The sequence below is a fragment of the Pyxicephalus adspersus genome, chromosome 3 (assembly GCF_032062135.1).
Source record: "Pyxicephalus adspersus chromosome 3, UCB_Pads_2.0, whole genome shotgun sequence".
Lineage (NCBI taxonomy): Eukaryota > Metazoa > Chordata > Amphibia > Anura > Pyxicephalidae > Pyxicephalus > Pyxicephalus adspersus.
In genome coordinates this window covers 38,835,396-38,845,128 of record NC_092860.1, presented here as the reverse complement: position 1 = coordinate 38,845,128, position 9,733 = coordinate 38,835,396, and the positions used below count along the sequence as shown (strand labels likewise).

Genomic DNA, 9,733 nt, shown 5'->3' with positions numbered 1-9,733 from the left:
AACTGGGCTGCAATACCATATGTCTCTGTTGACATTAAAGTGCTTAGTTCCAAATGAGTTGGCTTCATTCAAGCACCTTAATTCAAGAGTGGATGATTGGATCTTAAGCTAAAAACCTATTAAACTGTAAGCACTTATGTATCTAGGAGGTATTAAGGAACATCATAGTGTGATGCAGTTAAATCCTCTATCTAGCAGTGGTTGGATAAAGCTTACTTGATCTGCAGATATCATTAAGAACAAGCTTATAACATGGATGTTAAACCCAGGGGTCAGTTTATACATTTGAGTGATTTTTTTAGCACAGTTAATTCAGTTGAATTGACTGTTTAGACTACGATTTGTTCTAGCTGTCTATTTTTTTACAACGTTTAATAAAACACATGAACATGCCTTAAGAACTAAGGGAATACAAACTGATACAAATAAAATATATCAACACCTAATTTATATAAAAAAAAGTTTACTGTCCCTATTAGTATTCTTCTTTTTTTTTTTTTGCTTTATTATAAACATCTTTTAATGCAAAAAAGCTGGTGTACAGTAGAAAAAGTGTAAGTCCTTAACAAGAGGAGCTTATGCACTAGGAGACAAAAGTGAGAGAATATTGATTTGTTATTGATTTATTATTAAGGCTGTCTGAGGATTGCTGGATTGTAAGGCGACAAAATGTCCCACACTGTTCATTTACCATGTGAGCTTCAACTAACAAAGGCTACTAAGATTTAAGTTAGATAGTAGTATAAAAAGTACAGAAAATGAAAAGTATTTATTTAAAATGTAAGCACTCATATCTCCCTTTAACAATAAAATAAGCTGCAAATAGTAATAATAATGTGATTTATATAATATTTTGTTTAATGTCTTCAGAAAAAAAAAAAATGCTGGAGATTCTATTTAGCCTCAAGTGGTCTTCCAAAGTAATGGGAGAAAGAGACAACAGTTCTTCAGATATAAGCAAATGGTGTTCAAAGTTATAATTGAAATAGGCAAATGCTAAAGTGTAAAAAAGTGTAAACAGGTAACAGATATTGTAGCAACTGAACTTAATTTTTCTGGATATTTTTTTAATGGGCATGCATTTAATTGTATAAATGTATTTTTTCATAAAATATAGTTTACAAGGTAATAAGGGGAAACGTGGAAATGTGTTGAGGTTTTGCCGAATGTCACCTTGCTAAAATATTACATACTTTCACTGGTGATCTAATACTTTTCAAATAATTCTATACATTTATACATACAAGAGTGGAGGCTGCTACTATATACAAACATACAGGCAAAATTTTAAGGGGAAAATGGATAATAGTATGAGGGTTCCTATTGGATAATGCACATTATTTATATTAATTTATTTTGCTTTATTATTCATTTTAATGATCTTTTTAAATACTGGAAGGGTAAAATAAAACACAGAAGTCCACAATCCATATGTCAGTACAGTTAATACATAATGTGTCTTTGAAATTTTTTATTTCTTCCAAGGTACTGCACAGCACATGGGTAACTTAGTCACCTAATTCCAAGTAACATGATGCCATGAAATGCGTAAAAGCAGATGCTGTTCATGCAAATAAAAGGAGGTGTGAAAGTTTGTAAAACACCCATGCTTTGAACCTCACTGTGACACCTTATTGTGTCTCTGTGGTAGATATTCTCACAGCTATAGAATCTTCCATCCACAACAATCACATATTGGGAGACAAGGCTAAACAGCTTTGCATAGGAGTCCCAATTGTGCTGTTCGAAAACCAAATGCCCCACTAAAAAGATTGGGCTGGGCACTTTTTTCAAAAAAAGTGAGATGCATAACCAGGACAACTGATTCACATGACACCTAAAAGAGACCATGACCAAGTATGTCAAACTGGAACATCCCTAATCAGGAAATTTGGCCTTGAACACAATCTGTAACCCAGAGATTATGTTTTAATATTTTTATATCAGGAACTTGGCAAACATTTGTACCTTTAGGCACATGAATGGAACAGATCCAATATATACTACTATTTGGTGCAAAAAAACACAAATGGCAAAACCAGTCCATTGGCCTCATAATGATCATCAGAACCCTTTTATTATTCAAATAAAATACTACTCACCTAACTGTGCATATAGGGGAGGGGGCTACACTGGGGCTCCTGCACTTCTGTATATCGGTACTAGCCACCCTGTGGATAGAAATGCAGGGCATAAAAAAATGCAATAATGATATCATGCACAGAAAGGTGGGCAGCTAGAAAATATGTATACAGGTAGCCCCCGGGTTACATACGAAATAGGTACTGTAGGTTTGTTCCTAAGCTGAATTTGTATGTAAGTGGGAACAGGTTCAATTTTTTTTTATTAAATGCAATTAGAACAGATGTTTGTCTCAACAAATTTTTAGGCAGCATGGTGTCAGTTACTGTATAAAATCATCAAAGTGAGGTAATCACAAACAAAGCAAAAAAACAAAACAAAAAAAAACTTTATGGAGCCAAGACATTCATTAACTTCTGGAGAAAGCTGGGTTTTGATCTGCAAAAAGAAACAAATGCAGTTTGTCTTAGTCATTAGTTACAAGAGCTTGCAGAAGAGATCACCCACAACCTCAGCTGTGTTTAGCAAAAGATTTCTTCTGCAAGTCATGCAACCCCCCCGCCCCCATCAAGCCTCCATTCTGCACAGGAGCGAGCAGGGAAGCCCCGTTCATAGCTAGTTTGTAGCTATGTCAGATGTTCTTAACTCAGGGCCTACCTGTATGTGATATTCTGATCATTTTTACCTTAACAAGTGTTTATTACCACTGCTATAGCACAATATGTTTGTATCCAACTTGTCTACACGTGAAGTATGTCATTATTCCATTGCTCTTGCTGTGTAGGGAAGTCATGAGGAAATATGAAGAATTGCAGCTTTGTTTTTCTGGAACACCAAAGCTCAACAGCCTGCAAACAGCTCTACATTTCACCATACAAGGGAACCTTTAGGGCCAGAATGTGCACATCACTGCCCCATTTTTGTATCATTCGGTTTTGCCCAGCCCTGTACAATATGTACAAATTTTCTTACTGATCACCAAGAAATCAGTCATAAATACTCTGTGCTATGTCCAACATAGAATGAGACCCATAAGAGGTCAGGGCTGTCTCTTTTCTAGAGAATGCCCTTTCTCATGTCTGTTTTCACATAATTGGACTCTAGATGGTTGATTTTCATAGACATATATGAATGTCTTATGTTGTAAATCCTTTATCACACTTATACAGCATGTGTTCATCATTGTGGTAATCTCAGTCTGTGGCTAATCCACACAATGTGCATAAAGGGGAAACAGTGCATTTCAGCATTCACAGAAACACGGGTCTGGGCTGTGTAGACTGTGCACGCAAGCAGATACGTCAATGCGGTAATCAATTTGTGTAAACTAGATGTATATATTGTGCTCAAAATTTGTTAATAGGTCAAAAACATTTTTTTACATTGAAATTGCTTTGACTATTCTGTGCATTCCTTGATAAAGTCAAGTGAGAGCTGCACACCTCCAAAGTAACCTGCCATGGCAGAGTCCATGAAAGAATCTTCATTTATTTTCAGCCTCAATGCTGACTGCCAAAAAAGTCACACCTAATCCATTATGAATTCAGTAACATAAAAACTATCAAAGCCCAATCCAGGATCCAATTCCTATGTTTCCCTGAGATTATTCGTAGCATACTTTGCATTTTTCAGATGTCTCCTGGCTGGACAAATGATGCACAGGGTCCTCTTATATTCCTGTCCAGCAATGGTTGGTTACTTTATGATGCCACAACTGCTCATTGCTCTGAGAATGCAGGCCACCATGATAACCCCCTCATCGGGCCAATCATTGATGCCCTACACTGACAGGCCCATCATTATCTAACCCAGAAGAGGACCAGCACAGGATCACAAAGCTGTAGGCCAGTCAGATCCAAATATTTAAGGAACACTTGGATAGACAATGTTGGAGGTTAGAAACTCTGTCAGGTTTTAATTGCTGCTGCCATTGACAGTTGTCTAAACAGGTGACTCCATTAATAGATGTCCTGTTTACTTTACTTTACTGGTATTATCACAACTGCAAATATTTAGATTGTCGCTCACTATCTGTCTTGGTGAATGACAGAAAGCATGAATGAATCTCCCCTAAGGATAAGACAAAGTGACAGAGATGTCTGCATTCTGCATTTTTACATAAACTTTGTATTTGTATCTGGGTCCGTCCTAATATCAGACTTTTCGTAATCCGTCCACAAACGTACTTAAACCTGAAGACAGAGGGATAGCACTTTAATTTAATGAATCGTGTGTTGTCTACTTTCCACAAGCTTCCTTGAAGAGGCAGGAGAAGGAGTTGTGTCCTGGATAAAGCTGTATATAAAGCAGTAAAGTCTGAAGGGGTGTCCAGGTAGGTCAGAACCAGGTTATGCTGTATGTCAGGGATGAACAGAATTATAATATTTACAAGGCAACCTTGACAATTGTCATTTCAATAGGGAGGATGTACGGCATTTGTTATCCAGTGGCTCTATACCGGGCACAGACAATGTGAATGGGCAGCTTCTGTGTGCATAATGAAATCATTATCAATGTCAATGGATGGGCAAAGCTGCTTTCTGGCTTCAGCACCCATTTTGCCTTAAAGTGGAACTAAACTGAAAACAAAAAAATGACACCTTTAATCCTGCAGATCCCTCGATGACACTGGTCCTTCCCGCGATCCAATCCCATGTTGTCCTGGAATTCCCCTCGGTCCGCTGCCAACCTCAATTTTCTCCTCCATCCTCTTGGCGCATCACCCAATCTTGCACTGCGCAAGTGTGAGATTGGGTGATGTAGCTGCTGTAAAGGGGGAAAAAAAGAGAAACAATTTCACTTCACTAGTGTGAGATCGGCATCGCTCTCCCTTACTAGGAAAAAATGTACAAATCTCAGACATGGCCAGGAGGAGCACCCAGAGCCTCCCGGGATGTGTGACGTATGTATGCTGAAAGACTCTGCGCTCTGCCTAGGTGATCAAGACTGAGAGGGGAGGTGCTGCACCTAAAAAAATTATTAACTTTTTTTTATTAACCCTTTACATATAAGGGTTGTCTACCCTTTCATGTAATGTGAAAATGTTGAGTTTAGGTATGCCTAAAGTCATCTCTGGGTGTTTACCTTACAAATTGATGGGGTGCCTATATATCTAGTTTGGGTATTAGCGTCAATAATAATTTTGAAGTTGTACCAATTATTAATTTATATTTAGTTTAGTTTCTGTGTCTGATCATGACTTTAGGCCCTGGAATAACTGGTGCCTGGGACCAGGGCAGAATATTCAATTAGTAATTGTGGTATCCACTCCTTTAAGGATAACTATAAATAACGTGGCACCAGAAATTTGGGCTTTTCTTAGTTTAAGTCATCACACCATAATTAAAATAAAGTTAAAATTCTAATTTTAATTATTACAGATACGAAGCATATATAACATATGTGTAAACTATACATTTTGAATTTTAACTGTATTTAATTGTGGTATATTAACTTAAACTAAAACCCCCAATCTTTGGTGCCACATGATTTATAGTTGAGGCCCTGGAAGTCAGAGATAAAGCCCACCTAACGCCTAGGGGCCCATTCACATGCAGTAGTGCAGAGCAGTGGTAGTTACAAACATAGGAGTACAGGTTAAAGAATGACTGCATTCTAGTGCATTGTTTTCCACCCTACCCAGTACTTATCCACACCCACCCTGCTTTCAAAATTTGTACCGTGCACCTACCTGGTGCTGTGCAGCCATTATCCCAGGAAGTCGGATGAATGATACTGAACCAACAAAACAGCGCCACCTAGCAGGGAAGCGAACATTCTATAGACTGAAATGTAAGAGAACACACCAGTAAAGCAGCAGGCACGATGAATGTGGAATTACACAACATTGCAGAGCAGACTCTTAACAGCAGAGAGAGGAAGCGCAGCACATACTTCCCTGGTGGCTCGCCGTGATCGTATAGTGGTTAGTACTCTGCGTTGTGGCCGCAGCAACCTCGGTTCGAATCCGAGTCACGGCAGGAGTTAAAGTCTCCTCTCACGGCAGTGGGAAGTTTTTTTTTTAGTGATGTAGTATGGTATAAAATATTTGGCGTCTACCAGCAGTCATATTTCTGTAATATTCAGGCGGTACATATACAATACGACCCCTCATGAATAAATTCAGTTATAAATATTATTTTCTGATTCTAAACATCGCGTATCATTGTAGGATACCAAGTACCAAGAAGTTTATTCATCCAATGTGAAACTTTGTGTGAGTTAACTGTAGTGAAAAATGACAGAAAAAGCTTTATTTGTTACGTGAATAGAAACAGGAACCAGGGGGAATCATTCACCTTCACTGTTTCATATGCACATCTACTTTTTCTATAATAATTACTGATACGTGATATATGTATATCAGAATGTCTACTTTTTCAACATGAAGACCAGTAAAACCGTTATGATATCATATTATCATGTATACTGTTAATGTGATAAATTTTAACAAAATAATTGACATTTCAAAGCCGTTAGAATGTAATTAACGTTGTTGTAACGTTGTTGTAATTAACGACGTAAAAAGTCAGCCCCGCTGCCGTGAGAGGAGACTCCAACTCCTGCCGTGACTCGGATTCGAACCGAGGTTGCTGCGGCCACAACGCAGAGTACTAACCACTATACGATCACGGCGCGCCACCTAAGGGCTCTGACGTCTGCTGTGCTTCGAGTCTTGATTACTACAAGCAGTACAGGGAACTTGAGCGCCACTATGTGGCTATTATGTAAAAGTGTTTAGATTTTAGACTACTGCTGATTATTGTGCCCTTAGTGCATTGCCTTGCAGAAACTCCATTCATAAGGGTAATTTACACAATGCTAGTTGATCTGTAACCAGTGATCTGTTAATGTAATGCATTCATGCTGCGAAACCCTCGATGCTAATGCACAAATTAACCCAATGTGTACAGATTTGCAGATTATTACAAATTATGAATCCAGAACTGTCAGATCTCCTTTCATATATTTAACCAATAAAAAGATCAAATGAGAATTCTATTTATAACTTGACTTGATATAGTGGTGCTCATGCATTACTATTGCAATATACTGTATTATATTTTGATGGCTGAGCCTTACTCCCACCTACAGCCAGCAGGTGGTACTGTAGGCATTGTCCAAGATCACAGCTCCTGAGTGCACACAAGAACCATGTGCTGTGTTATTGCACAGATGGGGCAAATCGCCTGCATCATTTCCATTTTATTAGGAAAAGCATTTTAAAGCCCAACCAAACTCAAAAATGGAACAGGGATAATTCTAATAGCAATCTGGTTGATAAGTGAATACAAATAGAGTACTGAAGCAAAGTGCTTGAAAGAATACCTCTTTTATGGGCAAAATATGCTGCAACAGTAGATGCCAGACTATATTTCTCAGCATCCCTTTATTATATTGGAAACAATCGGGATGATTTGTAAAGGATGTTAGGCCGCTCAGCTAATTCTGCCATACATAATTCACTTAGCTTAGTGAAGGAGGTGAAGTTCTGCTGGCTTCAGTTATCCAATCATGTAAACAATAATCTGTTGTTTTATATTTCCTTGTATGTAATTGTATATTTTCTGTGCATATTCACCACATTAAATTTAGGTTCACATTCTGGCCCTTTTGAAGTAAAACAAACTTACCTGCACATTTGCAGTCTTCTCTCTACTGTAGTGACTGAAAAGCTCAGCGTGCAAACCTGAAAGCTAGAAGCGCATAGCTCCTGTTATCGTCAGTACAGGACCAATTGTAAGCCGTCAACACAGTGCCTTCGGCTGATTTGCTTCTGTCCTGGCCACCTAGATTAAAGCTAAACTCAACAAGGTAGACAACCCATATATGTAAAGGGAAAACACCCTTTTTTTAAAAAAAAAAAAAAGGAATGAGAGCGTAGAGCCTCCCGGGATACCTACGTCACGCATCCCAGGATGCTCTGGGTGCTTCTGCACATATCTGAGATCTCAGAAAGAGGTGTTTTTTCTATTAAGGGAAAGATATGCCGATCCCATGCAACCACAATGAGATCAGCTCTTTTTTTCCCCTTTACAATGGGCTATGTAACCCGACCTTGCATCTGCAGGAATAAAGATGTAAATTTTTTTGTTTAGTTTAGTTCCACTTTAACTAGTGAGTTACAGTAGGGTGACATTCTCAAGATTGCCACTAGATGGCACCAATAGCCTCATAGTAATTGTAGTTCCCTGAATGACCACAGCACCACTGGAGGATAGAGGGAGGTCAAAAAAGTAAATTAGGAATATTCACACTCTATATACACCAATAGGGAATTCTATTTTAAAGTGTAACTAAATTGAAAAAAAAATGCAAGCAGGCAGGTTGTTTATTGCAGAAGGGACAGGTTATCTTCCTAGAATAGCTTTCAAGAATAAATTCACTGGAAATTTTTTTGATATTGAAGATAGTAGAAATCTAAAAATACAGGAAATATAAAACATATCCATAACTTACATAAACCAAAACTCAACAAAGATATATATATTTACCCCAAGTTACTTTAAAATGTTTTTATTTAGTAACCAATAGGTTAATAATGTATGCACAACCAACATTTGAAAATTCCTATATGGTCACTTAACTCTCTTTTCTGAATAAAGGAAGCTCATTTTTTTTATTAAATCAGGCCTCCCACTTGGCCATGTTCACTGTTTGCTACCGACCACTTTCACTGCCTCTACTTTGTGTGGAGGAAGATAGAGAATAGAAGAGTAGGCTTTTGAGATGGCCCATATAATAAAAATACTGCTTTATTATAGTCAAAAACAATCAGAAAAAATATTTTGGTATATATAATTCATCAAATACAAGTGCACCTATACAAGTACAATATATGCTTTGTAAATTCAGAAAGTACTTGGATCTATAATCATACATCTCCTGTTTTCCAATGCGTTTCGCCATAAAGAGCTTCCTCAGGGGATTTGGAGAAGGGTGATAATCATCATACATAATGATATCATATAACCATATCATCAAAGCCATATCTTTTACCGTTGTCGTCATATAGATGTAGTAGTAGACTTACTACTGTCTCATTTGATGAATTTCTATCCAAAAGAATTTTTATGATTGTTTTTGACTATAATAAAGCAGTTTTTTTAATTATATGTGCCATCTCAAAAGCCTACTTCTCTCTATCTTCCACTATCCCTAAGTTGGAATTGTACAATAATAATGTTTGGACACAATCTGGTGATAGGGGACCAAAAAGACACAACAAGTCCTGGCTGGGTGGATAGGTGCACCTCCCTAGCCAAGCACAGCTACACAATGGGTTTTTGAATTTGTTCCAAAGCTCGGTTCCATTACTTATCATTTAGACTAATCAATATACTTTAAGAATTTGTCTTGCTTAACTTTGGGTTTAGTTAGGCTTTAAATTGTGTGTAAAACTAGTCAGTGAATTCTCATATTATTGGCTCAGTGGATAACACTCTGGCTTTTGCAGCGCTAGGTCCCAGGCTCAGATCCTGGCCAGGACACTATCTGCACGGAGTTCCATGTTCTCCTCACATTTGCATGGCTTTCCTCTGCCACTCCGCTTAATGGTTAATGGGCTTCTGCTCAGAAATTGGCCTCAGACTGTGGCAATGGCTATGGTAGGGATTGTGAACCTCTTTGAGGGACAGCTAGTGACATGATT

The 9,733-nt window shown here is 37.8% G+C and overlaps 2 non-coding genes across 2 annotated transcripts; one reads left to right on the top strand and one right to left on the bottom strand.

Annotated features, from left to right (window-relative positions):
• Positions 1–5,990: 5,990 nt before the first annotated feature.
• TRNAH-GUG (transfer RNA histidin (anticodon GUG)) lies at positions 5,991–6,062 on the top strand. Its single transcript has one exon. It is a non-coding gene; the product is annotated as a tRNA-His (tRNA).
• Positions 6,063–6,645: 583 nt separating this feature from the next.
• Positions 6,646–6,717, bottom strand: TRNAH-GUG (transfer RNA histidin (anticodon GUG)). The gene has a single exon. It is a non-coding gene; the product is annotated as a tRNA-His (tRNA).
• Between the last annotated feature and the right edge of the window lie 3,016 nt (positions 6,718–9,733).